Source organism: Panthera onca, chromosome F1 (genome assembly GCF_046562875.1).
Source record: "Panthera onca isolate mPanOnc1 chromosome F1, mPanOnc1 haplotype 2, whole genome shotgun sequence".
NCBI classification, from domain to species: domain Eukaryota; kingdom Metazoa; phylum Chordata; class Mammalia; order Carnivora; family Felidae; genus Panthera; species Panthera onca.
The window spans coordinates 66673374-66688347 of NC_138355.1; the positions used below are offsets into that span (position 1 = coordinate 66673374).

General features: G+C 50.6%; 1 long non-coding RNA gene across 1 annotated transcript; it reads left to right on the plus strand.

The window, feature by feature from the left end:
• The first annotated feature begins 1177 nt into the window (after nucleotides 1-1177).
• On the plus strand, nucleotides 1178-5283 carry LOC132686649 (uncharacterized). Its single transcript, XR_013553053.2, has 3 exons — nucleotides 1178-3218; nucleotides 3524-3789; nucleotides 4088-5283. It is a non-coding gene; the product is annotated as an uncharacterized LOC132686649 (long non-coding RNA).
• Nucleotides 5284-14974: the final 9691 nt, after the last annotated feature.

Sequence of the window (14974 nt, forward strand, 5' to 3'; positions counted from 1 at the left end):
CGCCTCGGTAGGCTTCCCGTCGGCGTGCATCATTCTCCAGGTGGGAGCTGTCACATCTCCACACAAGTGGACCCCAGGCTGTCCGGCGGATGGCGTGGCGGGTTCACAGGACGCTGACCCGTCCCCGGCTTGGGGCGCCTACTCCCACGGGGCAGCAGCCCCTCTCCCACCCCTTGTCCCCACAGCCACTGTCCCAGGACATCCCAGGTCAACTTTAGACAGAGACTCAGCACCTGGCCTGGGACCAGGGACGCAGCTGGTGCTTTTGGATCCCGTTCTGAATCAGGGTCCGGAGCCTTCTGGAACCAGGCAGCCTTTTCTTTCTGAGTCACTGTGCAGCACACCTGGGTCAGTTTCGAGCCTTCTGTTTCCTGGGACTGGGTGTCAGTGTTGCAAGAATTTGCCCACAGAGACGGGTCATGCTACAGAGCAGCGGTAGCTTTCATTTCTCGACAAGGGTGCTGGCTAGTTTTTTTTTTTTTTTTTTTTTTTTTTATGTTCATTTTTGAGAGAGAGAGAGAGAGAGAGAGACAAAGTGCAAGCAGGGGAGGGGCAGAGAGAGAGGGAGAGAGGGAGACACAGACTCTGAAGGAGGCTCCAGGCTCTGAAATGTCAGCACAGAGCCCGATACGGGACTCGAACCCGCGAACCATGAGATCATGACCTGAGTTGAAGTTAGATGCTTAACTGACTGAGCCACCCAGGCGCCCCATGGCCAATTTTTTTTTAAAATAGTTTCATTTATTTAAACTAAGCTCTCCACCCAATGTGGGGCTTGAACTCACGACCCCAAGATCAAGAGTTGCTTGCTGTATCCACTGGGCCAGCTGGGTGCCTGGGTGCTGGCTAGTTTTGGCGAGATGATATTCCAGCGATGTCAAGAAGGTTCCACAGCAGTGAGGACGGCCAAGGTAGACTGGTGTGGCCAGTAGAAGTAGAGTAAGGCTGGGGCGCCTGGGTGGCGCAGTCGGTTAAGCGTCCGACTTCAGCCAGGTCACGATCTCGCGGTCCGTGAGTTCGAGCCCCGCGTCAGGCTCTGGGCTGATGGCTCGGAGCCTGGAGCCTGTTTCCGATTCTGTGTCTCCCTCTCTCTCTGCCCCTCCCCCGTTCATGCTCTGTCTCTCTCTGTCCCCCCCCCCAAAAAAAAAAAAAAGTTGAAAAAAAAGAAGTAGAGTAAGCCCATTTTAGAATCATATTACGACTCATTTAGAAAGTGTTATTATTACTTATTACTCATATCGATACTAAAAGAGTAACCCGGGTCCTTCGCACCAGAAGGAAAGGCAAATGGGGTCAGTTGAGCACAGTGCTGGTGGTGGTGGGGTCGGAAGCTTCGTCCTGAGCGGGTAGAGCAGGAACGTCCTTCCTCATAAGAAACTGCCTCACCCGAATGCCTCCCAGTGGAGACAGAGAGGTCCGTGGAGCTGGCTTCGGGGCCTCACAGGCCACTTTCCTCTCGTGCTCTGGGAGGATCGCAGGGCATTTTGCCCAGACTCAGATTAGCCCGTGGTTCCAGCCTTTGCCTGGGTGACACGGGCAAAGTCACCGGGGAGCCACGGCAGAGCGGTTCCTCCAGCGGGAGGAAAAAGCTAAGGTTAGCGAGTGAGGATGAGCACGTGGAAGCTGAGTGTTGGAGGGAAAGCTTCAGAGAAGCTTCTCGGGGCTGAGTTTGTGTGATAGGAAATATTCCTATTTGATGAGGCATTAAAAACAATTTTTTTTTGAATGGTTATTTACTTTTGAGAGAAAGAAAGAGAGAGACGAAGAAGGTGCGTGCAGGGGAGGGGCAGAGAGAGGGAGACCCAGAATCCGAGGCAGGGTGCAGGCCGCGAGCTGTCAGCGCAGAGCTGGATGCGGGGCTCGAACCCACAGACCACGAGGTCATGACGTGAGCTGAATGAAGTAGGCCGCTTAACTGACCGAGCCAACCAGGCACCCGCCCCACCCCACCCCTGCCCCGCCTCCTTTATTTAAGTGCAGGAAGATGCCTTTGCTCCCTGGTCAGGTTCCCATGGTGGGGGAGACAGCGTTTCTGCCATAAATCAGGCCGGGCCGGCCATGGCCTTTTCTCAAACAGGGCAAGGGCACTGGGGCTTCTGGGACGTCGGTGGGACTCTCGAGTAGGGTGGGCCCAGCGCTGTGGGAGAGCCCCTCTCGCTATGCTCCAGCGGGGTGGCAATAGCGAAGACAATAGGCCAGACTTTTGTCCTTCACAGGGAGTTTCCCAAGTCACCGAGGCCTCACGACAGCCCTGCAGCTGGCAGGAAAGGGGTTTTTATTTCTAAGCTGCTGCAACAGTCTGAGAGAGAAAAAACGACCCCGCGACAAAAGTGGCAGAGCCGGGAATAGAACTTATGCACCTTGTTGCCACATCCTGCGCTTCTGGTTTGTCACTGCATTTATGTGCTGCAGAAGGAGTCGTGGGGGAAGGGTGTGGGGCCCAGGCTGGAGGAGACACAGCGGGGGTGGGGGGAGGTGGCAGCCTGCCTTCTCCCCGGGGGACATTCTGGGCTGTGTGGTCCTCTCTTGCCCAGTAGAGCCGCCCCTGGGCTGCCATGGGGAGGGCCCCAGGGCTGAGGCCAAATGACAGAGCAGGCTTCTCGCGTGCCTGTGGCCTTCTTGAGTGTCCTGACTGTCCGTTGTCCGCAGCTGCTCTCCCTGCAACCCCCAAGGCTCCTGGCTCTGGCCTGGGGAGGCGAATAATGGCCACATGGATATCTTCTGGAAGCATCTGAGTTCCTGGTCCTGGGGGAAGAAGGGATGGGGTGTGGGTCGAAGAGAGCACAAAGGAGCGGGAGAAACCTCAAAGGCACAGGGCCCAATCTTGGGGAAGCCTTGTTGGGCGCCCGGAAACTCAACGTATGCTGCAGAGACCCCTACTGGGGAGAGATGTAATTACAACACGGTTCCGCGCTTGCGCAGACACACAGGGCCTGCAGCAGGTCCGCGCAAGGGTGGGAACCCAGGCTTTGGGGCCCGAGCCACTGGATTTGGGTCTTGGATCAGTCACGCAATGGCTGAGACTCTGGGCAAGTTACTGGAAGCTCTCTGAGGCTGTTAAATGGAATAGGCACAAAACCTCCCCTATCTATTTCGTAGGGTTGTTCCGGGGGAATCAAAGCATACGAAGCGGGGGCCCCTGGGTGGCTCAGCCGTTGAGCGTCTGACTTCTGCTCGGGTCAGGATCTCGTGGTTCATGAGTTCGAGCCCCGCTTTGGGTGAGCCCTGCTTTTCTCCCCACCCCACCCCTGCCCCTCATGGGATTCTCTCTCTTTCTCTGCTCCCCTCGCTCACTGGTGCCCTCTCTCTCTCAAAATATAGTGGCCTCTCTCTCAAGGCCACTGACTTGGCCTTGAAAGCTCAAAGCTCTCCAACAGACGTGGGCAGATTCGGCCTCTGTCTCTCCCTGTGCGCACTCAGGGTGGTGAACCACCTCGGTGTCAGTGCCTCGTGCCTTCTGCCCGGTGAAGGGAGCGCCCAGGGTAGCTCTGCAGTCTTCCCTTGGTGAGTTTTGTACACGCAGCGCAGCTGGGCCGGCCCCGTGTCGCACCGAGCCCCAGGATCGGTGACAACGGACACTGCATCTTCACCCTGACTTGGGTGGCAGAAAGCAGAGGAGCCTCTGTGGCCTACAGCCGGATGCCTCTGGGACCCCGGACCGCTGTGTCCCGCGGAGGGTCTGTCCTCGGTGTCTCCTTGAGGCCCCGGGGACAGTGCCGTGGCCTCACTGCGCGGTCCAGGACGGTAACAGCGGCTCCCTCCCCGTCTCAGCGCCGCCCTTGTGTGCAGGTACCTGGCCCCCCCGGGAGCACACGCCCTGTGCCGCAGCTCTGGAGGGGACGGAAGGTGGAGGACGGAGTCCTGGTCCTGTGCAGGCCCTGGGGAGAGGGGCTAACGCCCTCGAGAGAGGGCATCTGGGCCAGTGTGGTCGGGGGAGAAGGAGGAGAAGGCCTACGGGAGCCAGTGGGGAGGTTGGAGGGGTTTGGGCAGGAGGCGCTCGGAGGTGGGGGGCTGGGGGGTTGCTGGGCTGCCCTGAGTGCGTAGGGAGACCCCGGCACTGAAGCTGTGGTTTTCTGTCTGTCTGCAGGGCCAGGGATCCTGGGAGGGGACACGGTCGGGGAGACAGTGTTCGGTAGGTATCCCTGGGGAGTCGGCCCCTCGGCCCCTGGAGGTCCCAGCCGGGCAGGAAGTGGAAAAGGTTACCCAGAGCTCTGGACAGCTTGTCGCTGTTTTGCAACCAGGACCCGGAGGCAAACCAATCCTGGCTGCTGGGACTTAGGGACCTTACAGCGAACGACTGTGTGTCCTCTCTGCAGATCAGGTCCCCAAGGCTGCAGGGCCCTGGCCCCTCCGGAGCCTGGATGACTCTGCCTATTTGTCAACGCCACCAAGGATTTCACCCTGCGGGTCTGTGGTGGGGGGGAGCGGAGGGCTCACATCTGAACTTTGACCTTTCCGCTCTGCCCTGCCTGACCAGGCCAGAGTCTCCTCAGAGCTCAAACTCTTCCTTTCGCGCACAGAGAAGCTGCGGGAACCTGATATCGCTGCCGGTTCCCGGATGGCGAAGGGTGGGGCCCGCTGTGTCCCCCTGGTGGGCTCCCTGCGACAGGCCGGAGAGGACGTGCGGTACAGTCGGGCCCCCGCTCGGCCGGGTGGCGGGGGTGGGGGACCACTCTCAGCATCACCTGGACTTCTGGGGTCGGCGACAGCTATCGCTGCTCGGCCAGGAACCGGTCAGTCAGAGCTCAGGCTCAGTCCCCACCGGGCCCCTCTGCGCAGGTAACCCCCTCCTGTGAGCCCCCTCCTTGACAGCCTGGGCCTAGGTGCTTAGCATCCCCACCTGGCTTCCTGGGGACTCCAGGGGTGGTCGAGGAAAAGGCGGGCGGGATCACTGAGAGCAGTGAGTGTCTCTGGGGTGGCAGGAAAGGACGGTTCTGGTGCCATCACCCCAGGGCCTGCTGTCCCGCTTCTGTCTGTCAGCCCCAGACCCTGCGCTTGGCTCACTCCTGGGTCTCCCCCGGCCCACCCGCTCCTGCAGACCCACTGATGAGGAGCCCCAGACCTTGGCCGCGTCCTCAGAGAAGCCTGGAGCTGCTCTGAGAGGGAGATCCAGGCTGTGGCTCCTCTGGCATCCAGGACGGCCTCCCCCGGTGTCCACAGGCCCCTGCGGGAAACCGCTTCGGTCCACATTCTGTCCCTCTCTCCTCTTCTTGGCCGACTTCTGGACGTCTCTCCGCTCCCTGTCTCTGAGTCCCATGCTCCCCCCACCGAGCCAGCCAGGCGCCCCCCGAGCATTTAGAAGGGGCCTGTGTTGTTGGAGGCTTCGAGGAGAGGTCTGGATACATCGCCACCCCTCTGGGAGCTCAGTCACAATTGTTACAGTTCGCCCCTAACCCCACGAAATGACTTGAGTGGGGACTGAGTGAGTTGTACGAGAGCCTTTGTCCGTGTCTGGCTTCTCCATTGAATGAGACCAACGCTCATTCTTAGTTCCTTCTGTGTCTCCAATATACAGCATGGAATAGGCGTGAAACATGCGACTCTGACGTGTATTTAGGGAGCAGCCTGTGCTGGGTGTGACAGGACCCAAGGACACATGGTCACGGGTTGCAGACGCTAACATTCTCCCGGCCCTTCCAGGGCGTCCGGAGGGCAGTCCACCTCCTTCCCCCTGATTCGGCTTCCTTAAGGGGCCTCCAGCCCACCCACACTTCTGACTTCTTTTCTTGGAAATCCCTTCCCCTGTCTGCCTGTCTTCCATTTCTTCTCTTTCCTTCCTTTTGCTCCAGTTCCTAACCTGTGGTCATTGTTTCATTCAGCCTCCTTCCTACTTTGCTCCTTGAAGAAAGAATTTCTTCTCTTCTTGGTCCTGGGACCTTTGCTGATTGGATACATTCGACCTTGACACGTGGAGAAGTCAAGAGGAATAATGTGAGGAGGGGGTCACCCTGTGAGACACAGACATGAGTGCCACCTGCTGCCGACATCTCCCGGTGAGAGAGGGACACCAATCCCGAGTAAGACATAAACCCTATTTCATTTGCAAACGGAGTTCGGAATCGCCAACAAGCTGTGACACAGCTTCGGTTTAAAACAACCTGTTCAGGGGCACCTGGGTGGCTCAGTCAGTTAAGCATCCAACTCTGGATTTTGGTCTAGGTCACGATCTCACATTTCGCGAGTTCGAGCCCCACGTCTGCACTGACAGGGCCGAGCCTGTTTGGGATTCTGTCTCTCCCTCTCTCTCTCTGTCTGCCCCTTCCCTGTGCTCTCTTTCCCTCTCTCTTTCAAAATAACTGAACTTAAAAAATAAAATAACCTGTTTATGTTTTGTTTAATCTTATTTTATTCCATTATTATTTTTTAATGTTGATTTATTTTTGAGAGAGCCAGAGCACGAGCGGGGGAGGGGCAGAGAGCGAGGGAGACACAGAGTCCGAAGCAGGTTCCGGGCTCCGAGCTGTCGGCACGGAGCCCGACGCGGGGCTCGATCCCACGAACCGTGAGATCATGACCTGAGCCGAAGTCAGACGCTCAACCGACTAAGTCACCCGGGTGCCTCTGTTTAATCATACTTTAAAGTGTTCAGAAAGAGAAGAGGGCTTATTCATTTTAGAAAAGTCGAACGTTTGAAACATAAGAAGGTTCACGAAGTGATTAAGTGTTGTGAATATGTGTGTTCATCTTCTGTTAACATTGAAGGAAATGGGCCCAGAGGCAACTTCAATTTTATCTCCTCGGAGCAGCCTTTTGACCACCTTACTTAAGCAAATCTTTCCTCTTATTCATAATCGTTGTACTCAGCTCAGTTTGGTCAAATTATCACAATCCGTAAATAAATACTTATTTGTTGGTCTTTTTGTTTACCGTCTCTTCTCCCCCGGCAAGATGCTCAGCCCCATGAGGACAAGAGCTGTATCTGTTTAACTCATAACTGCAAACTCAGAGGGCAACAGAGTGCTTGGCTTGTGGCAGATATTTCAGTATTTTTTGAATGAATGAATAACCAACGGATGAGAGTTGAGAACATGTTGTCTTAAGTTCAAAGACTGTCAGGTGTCGTGAAAATCTGGGACCTGTACCATTGTGTGTGTAACCGTGTGTGTGTTTTCTTTCTGCTTTTGAAAGAAGGAAGGACATGGAATCCTTATCCTGAAATATCCTTCATAGGGGCCAAGGTCAGGCCGTCCTCAGGCAGCCACTTTAGCATTGAGATTATGCTGAGCTGAAAACATAGGCCCAAAAGACTCGGGAAGAAACTTTGAACTCCCCCCTCCCCCACCAAAGAATTTTTTTTTTTTTTTTGAGAGAGAAAGAGAGGGCACAAGTGAGCAAGGGGCAGAGAAAGAGAGAGAGAGAGAGAGAGAGAGAAGTAGGGTTCCCCCCGAAGCAGGGCTCGAGCTCACCCAAAGTGGGACTCAGGCTCAGCCGACTCTCCCTTACCAAAGGATTTAGACAGAGGACCTGTTCCAGGAAGAGAACCATTAGCATAGAGGGATACAGCATAATATGACCTAGGGGTGGCACACAGGGAGGAACTTGGTTAGCAAAGTCTGTGAGAATTCTTCTCTGTGTCCCATTGTTTCTGTATGGGCCAGCAGACATCTGTTTACCCAAAATTTACTCTTTTTCACTTTTCTGTGAAGTGACTTCCTTCCCTTTGAAGTCCCAGACTCCTATCCCCTTCTCCTTATTTCCAGATGACATAGATAGCTCATTTTGCCTGTCTTTGGAATGTTCCATGCACATATGGATTCTCTGTATGTACCAAATTAAGTTAGATTTTCTCCTGTTAATCTGTCTCATGTGTAGGGACCAAGAACAGGCTGTCCCCAAGGTGGGCTACTTTGGCGTGAAGATTATTTTGAGTGAAAAGCAATCAAAAGCCAGCAGATTCAGGAAAAGCTGTTTACCTCCCCCTCAACTGCCTGCCTGTACCAGGAAGAGCTTTATTTTATTTTATTTTATTTTATTTTATTTTATTTTATTTTATTTTATTTTATGTTATTTTAGAGACAAAGTATGAGTGGGTGGGGGAGAGGGGCAGAGGGAGAGAAAGGGAATCTTAAGCAGGCTCCATGCTCGCTGTGAATCCCCATGTGGGGGCTTCATCTAATGATCCTGGGATCATGACCTGAGCCGAGCAGGACGCTCGACTGACCGAGCCACTCAGGTGCCCCAGGAAGTGAGCTGTTAACAGAGATTCCTTTTTACCTAAGAAACGTACGTGCCTAATAGGGCATATTTGTTCTCCAAACCTTTCCTCTCACCTTCCCGCCAACGGCCTTCCTCCCCTTTGTGTCCTCAGTCTCCTACCTCTTTCCTGAGCTCACATAGGCTTCGTGTGGCCTCACTGTCTTTGGAATGCCACGTCTGTGTGGCTTCCCTGCGCGTAGCAAACGGAGTGGATTTTCTCCTGTTAATCTGCCTCCTGTCAGTTTGATTCTTAGTCCAGCTGGAAGGACCTCGAAGGGCAGAGGGAATTTTTCCTTCCCAACACCTTCTAAGTAGTTTGTTGGCGTCTAGCCTTGACACCCTATAATCGGTTTCTTCCGCTGAAATTCTAGAAGCACCACTCCTTTGGTCCAGATACACTGACTTTCTTTCATGTCCTCTCACCATGTCGAAGGGTCGTGGCACAGGCTCTGCCCTCTGCCCTGGCTCTGCTTTCCTGTAAGTAGCTCTTACTCGCGGTAGATCTCAGCTCGATCATTGCCGTGTGGGAGAAACCTTCCTGGATCCTGGCAGCACCCCTGGTACAGGTTACCACTGCACCATGCATCTTTCTTTCATACAAGTCATTGCCACTGCAGTGGTATTTGAAGAATAATTTGACTCTTGGCCTCTAAAAAGGAAACTCTTTTCCCTCTCTACCGCACCAGCTAAAGGAAGCCTTCTCTGTTCTTTTCTGCTCAAAGCGAACACATCTGGCACTAAATTTTGCGTGGCTCTTTCACCCACACCAACCGATTCTCCAACACCAGCTAGGAGTCCTACAGTTCAAAAAACTTTTGATACTATCAGCGTCAGACCTGACAAGTGAAGGGCTCGGTCCCAAGAGACCGCCCACTTCAGAGGCCAGTGGCAAGCTTGGGCGTGCCATACTTCTGACCAGCCCACGGTGGTCTAAGGGTTCCCACAACCCTCTCCTAGGAGTCAATAATTTGCTAGAATGCTTCACAGAACTGAGGAAACACAGTCTTTGTATGGAGGTGTCATTAGGTGGGCATGATCGATTAATCGTTGGACATTGGTGACAAAACCTTATCTCCAGCCCCTCTCCCATCCCTGGATGTTGGGATAGGAGGTGGGGAATTTAGGGGAAACGGGGTTGAAGCTCCAAGCCTCTAATCATTTTGTTGGTTCCTCTGGCAACCAGCCTACACCCTGAGGCTATCTGGGAACCTTCAGCCACCAGTCACCTCATTAGCTTACAAAAAGACACTTATCTCTTTGAAGATTCCAAGGGTTTGAGGAGCTGTGTGGAAGGAAACTGGGAGGCAGACCAAATTTATATTTATTATTCTCTCTCAATATCATAGCCTCTCTCATTAGAATTAAGCGCCCTGAGGACAGAGACCTCTGTTTGGTCCCTGCTCTGTTTTCTGTGTTCAGCACAGTACCTGGTACTTAGTGATGCTCTTTAAGTCCCGCTGAATGAGTCAGTAATAATGCATGCATGCCTGGGTAAGTGAATACCTGCCTGACACCTTTTTCTCTCCCCAACCAGACTTTCTACATTTGAGAATCCAGTATCAGCAGCTCAGAAACCCCAAACCACACTGCTTTGGGTGCTTGCTGCCTTTGATGACTCTTGATGTGAAAGATGGCTTTCTGTCCTAACAAGCAGGCGGTTTCCTTTACCTGCTAGTTGAGCTCATGAGGCCAAGCCTTTTTCTGTACGTGGGTTTGGTAAAGGTCTTACTGAGGGTCCAGACTCCAGATCTATTGGTATTCCTGGGCTCATTTTGTCACTGGTTTAAAAAGGGGGGCCAAGTCTAATTATTTCACCGTTTGAACCGGCTTAAAGGAGAGGGGGTGGGCACGGATGCATTCTGAAGCCTGGCAGTCATTACTCTCCCCTCCCAAGCTTCGCCTGCTCTAAAGCTACTCCACCCTCAAACCACCTTCTCTGAGGCAGAGTAATCTTTTCCTCTGATCATCACTGTCCTAGGGGCTTGTCTCTTCTTCTCACCTCATTCTTATCTGGAGGAGGCACTTTCCATCCTCCTCCACGGCACCCCCGCCCCCAAGGTAGGGGTCTCAGACTTTCCCCTCAACCCCTCACAGTGGGTTACACCTCTTTATTCTCACCGAACATTTATTTAAAACTTCTTCCACTCCATTATGTAAGACATGATTTCTCCTTAAAGAACACTTGGAAAATGAAGATAAGCAGAAGAAAGCTAAGCCACCTAAGATATCACTTGCCCCGCCCCCCCCCCCACCTCCAACCAGCGTTAATATTTTGATGTCTTTTCTTCTAAGTTTTTCCTTGCAGCGGTATTTTTAAAACATAGTTGTAATCATACCTCACATTAAATTTTACTTTCTACTTTTTTTCACTTGTGATGTTGTAGGGGAGGGAAAATAATCTCTATCCATTTCTGGGTTCTGTGGCTGAGACCCTCCACCTCTCGTACCAAAAGATTAACAAGAGAAAAACAAACAGAAGTTTAATAACGTATACACAGGGGAAATACCCAGGATACTGAATAAAACTCCCCCAAATGGCCCAAGCCACCATCATTAAATATCATCTTCAATTAAAGGCAACAGAAAGATGTTTTGAGGGAGAAGCCCTTTACGGGAAATTAGCAGGAAAAGTATAATAAAGAGTTTGGTTGTCCTGTAGATTTCAGTTGGTGCCTCCTCTGTTGATAAGATTCTTTTGTAATTCAGAGCCATCCTTCTCTTTCTGGTACAGGAGGGAGACACCTGTACATATGGAGCTTTCTTTTATAGATGTAATTGTCCCTTACAAGAAGGACAAAAGATCTTCTCTGTCTGCGGTTCCTTAAAAATAATCAGCTCAAAATAATCCTTATGCTCAAGAAGCATACTTTGAGGTGGCACATTCAACGACCCTTCAAAGTCAAAGTCATAACATTTTCTAGTTTTATAGCCCATAATTCCTAACGTCCCTGTTCACTTCACCTTTCCTTGTGGGTAGACTCTTCGGTGGTTTCCAGAATTTCACTATAATAAATGGGAAAATAATGCATAATCTTTGTATGTAAATCTCACGGTGTCTTTTTGAGACAAGATGATTCTCAATCCCATTCTTTGCCAGGAAGCTTTTTTTTTTTTTTTAAGTTTATTTTGAGGGAGGGAGGGAGAGAGTGTATGTGCATGCTTGAGTAGGGGAGAGGCAGATAGAGAGGGGAGAGAGAATCCCAAGCAGGCTCTGTACTGTCAGCAGCGAGCCTGCCATGGGTACATGAATTCATGAATCGTGAGATCATGACCTGGGCCAAAACGAAGAGTCCAGCGTCTAACCAACTGAGCCACACAGGTGCCCCGGGAAGCATTGTTTCCAAGTTCTTTCAACACTTGGGGGAAAATAAATTCCCATTTCCCCCATCTCTTCCTGCCCCCTTTGATGTAAACCAGTGTTGAAATACACTTCTAGGTTCAAGATGGGCCACTTCTGTTCAAGGCACCACAGAAGCAAATCAAAACTTGAATACCTCTTGTGTCCCTGCAAATGTTCCACTTGATCAGAAACTCGGTGGCATTTCTAGTCAACCAACCTCCAAATGCCAAGCCAGCTTGGGACCTTCTCGCTCCAAACAAGGCTGGCTATGTGGCTCTAGTCAATCAGGTCTTTTCTATTTTTCTCTTCCTTGTTCTTTATTCTTTTTTTTTTTTTTTTTTAATTTTTTTTTCAACGTTTTTTATTTATTTTTGGGACAGAGAGAGACAGAGCATGAATGGGGGAGGGTCAGAGAGAGAGGGAGACACAGAATCGGAAACAGGCTCCAGGCTCCGAGCCATCAGCCCAGAGCCTGACGCGGGGCTCGAACTCACGGACCGCGAGATCGTGACCTGGCTGAAGTCGGACGCTTAACCGACTGTGCCACCCAGGCGCCCCTGTTCTTTATTCTTTATCCTATAAAGGCTTCCTGCCTTCTACTCCATTGTGCAGTTCCCTGATTGGAGACTGCCCACTTCATGAAGTGTTTAATAAAGTTTGTTTGTATTACCTACTTTTTGTTAATTATTTTTTAACTCCAGTGCAGGGAAGCAGAATATACCACCTCAAAATGTGCCACTTTGGCATGTGGATTATTTGGAACTGTCATCAATCAAGACCCAGCAGGCTCAGGAAAAGCTTTTTGCCTCTCCAAATTCTAATTCTAGCAGAATTTAGGAAGGGGGTCTGTACCAGAGAGAGAGCCACGACCAGAGGTAATGTTTTCATCCAAGAGACTTCTCTACATGGCAGGGCAAACATTGTGTGCAAAACATTTGCTCTTCTCATCCTCCTGTGAATCACCTTTCTCCCCTTTGAAATCCTAGACCCCTACCCCTTTCCTTAGCTCAGGATAGTATTAAAGCCTCAATTACCTGACTGGCTGGGTCTCATATTTTTATGTGGCCCCCGAACATATGAAACCAATTTTTTTTCACCTGTTAATCTGACTTGTCAATCTAATTGTTATACCAGCCAAAGAACCTAGAAAGGAAGAAGTGAAAGTTTCTCCTCCCCTACACCAGACACCTCCCTTTTAAGGGCTGATCCTCTATTTTAATGCTTCTGTATCTTATCCAAGTTGACATGTAGGAAGTTAACCATTTTTTCCCCTGTATTATTCCCTTCCCAAGCATCATGAGCCATATATGAATCTTGTACTCCATACCATGCACTTAATACTGGTTTCATATAATCCCACACTGCAAGCCCTATAATGGCTTTAGAAATAAGAAAATAGAAACACGAAATGAGAAAATGGTCTTTGGCAAAGGTCACTCTGCTAGTAAGGGCTTTTGACTCCAGACTGCTTGTCTCCAAAGCTATGCCGTTTCCCTCATGCTACACTTGGGAAGAGGGGGATCCACTCCTCTCTAGCCTTTTTTTTAAAATATCTATTTCTTGTGAGATACACACACACACACACACACACACACACACACACACACAGAGTGCGAGCAAGGGAGGGACAGAGAGAGAGGGAGATATAGAATCTGAAGCAGGCTCCAGGCTCTGAGTTGTCAACACAGAGTCTGACGCAGGGTTTGAACCTATGAACCATGAGATCATGACCTAAGCCGAAGTCGTATGCTTAACTAACTGAGCCACCCAGGCGCCCCCACCCCTCTCTAGCTTTGAGTCCCCATCGTCCTCATCCTCTGGTGGATGATGGGTGGTGGAGGGGGCACTGCTTTTTTTTTCTAGCTTTGGTTGTGTATGGCAGTTCCTCTTTGCCTCAATTCCAACATTTGTAGAGTGGACACAAATACCTAGGCCAGCTTGTCCTGTAGGAGTCATGTGAGGACCCATAGGATAAAACTTCACTTTACATGAAAGCAACTGGCTCCTTGCAGGAGACTGTGGGATGTGGAGGGGGGTGGGAGAGGGGCGTCATAGAAAACTCACCTGTTATTGGGATGTTCACCTGACTCAGGAAGTCCCTACCCTCCTAGCCAATTATGCCCTGTTTCCGTGTTGCCTCTTCAAATGCTTTATAAAATTTGGTCTTTTCCCAAGTCCCTTGAGAAGAGTTTCCACTGCTTGTGAGTCACTGTGCTCCCCCAATCCGTGGGTTGCTTTCTTTTGAATGAAAGACATTAAACAAAACTGTTTTCGTTTTGTGATTTGGCAGTTCAGGCCCCCTCAGACCTGGAGCATCAGATCCCTTCCCACCATTTTCCTTCAAGATGCGTCCATAAATATATCAAAAATAACTATCCTCCTCCCCACGTTTTTCATTTCATTAAAAAGGGAAACTCTACGAGGGGCGGGGATTCCATACATTTTATTTGCCAGACTGACCCGGCGGGGATTCTCAATAAATATTAGTTGAATGAATTACGCAACTTTAAATATTTATACATGATCACCTCTAGTTCCGCGTCTTTTATAATAGATTCGAAATGTGTCTTCAGGTTCAGTGTCTCCATTGAGATGGGCTTTTGTACAGCCCTAAGGCACGACCTTCTCACCTACAGCACGGAGTGTAAATAGAGCTGAGGCAGCAGTCCTTGTCTTCAGTCCAGACATACTTTAGAATTTCCATCCGGCCAAACTGGCTTCTCTGTCCTTGTGTACCTTGACCTCCAGGTCCTGTGGATCCACACTTGGCTCTCCAGTTATTGGGAACTTGTGGTGAGACCTGCTCCTAACGCCCACAGAAGTCATTCATGAGGAACCAATTCCATAAGGGCAGAGATCACACCTGACCAAAATCAGCGTAGGCTCAGCACAGTGCCAGGAATACGGTTAATGCGTTGGTTAGTGAATCCATTTCTGGCTACTACGTCTGCTTCTTCTGGAAATGTCTGCCATTCCTATATTCTTGCCCTTTTGGCTGCCAGACTCTAGGTCTACTCCTGACCTCCAAGCCCTAGAATGGGAGCTGTCATTCTTATGATGGACGCTGCATGTACATTTTGTGGAGACACTTCTAAGCCCCTTGCTTGGGGTTGGCTGATAAACTCACCATCACATTTCCAGGAAGAGATGGTTACCCATTCATGGTTTGAGGACATTTCTCAGGAGTGGATGGAATTAGGAACTCATCTGAAGGACCTCAAATCTGAAGATAGTCGCTCTGGAAGGAAGTCAGTAATTCATTCTTCCTTGATATTTCTGGTCAATTCAGTGATTTTTTTTTTTTTTTTTACCATTTTCTTTTTTTTTTTATGGTGAAAAATTTTATATTTAGATTTAGCCAGCTGGACTCAGTTTAGATGATCCCAATTTTGTTGGCAACATCCAAAACATCATAGTCGGGAGCCAGTCGAACATATG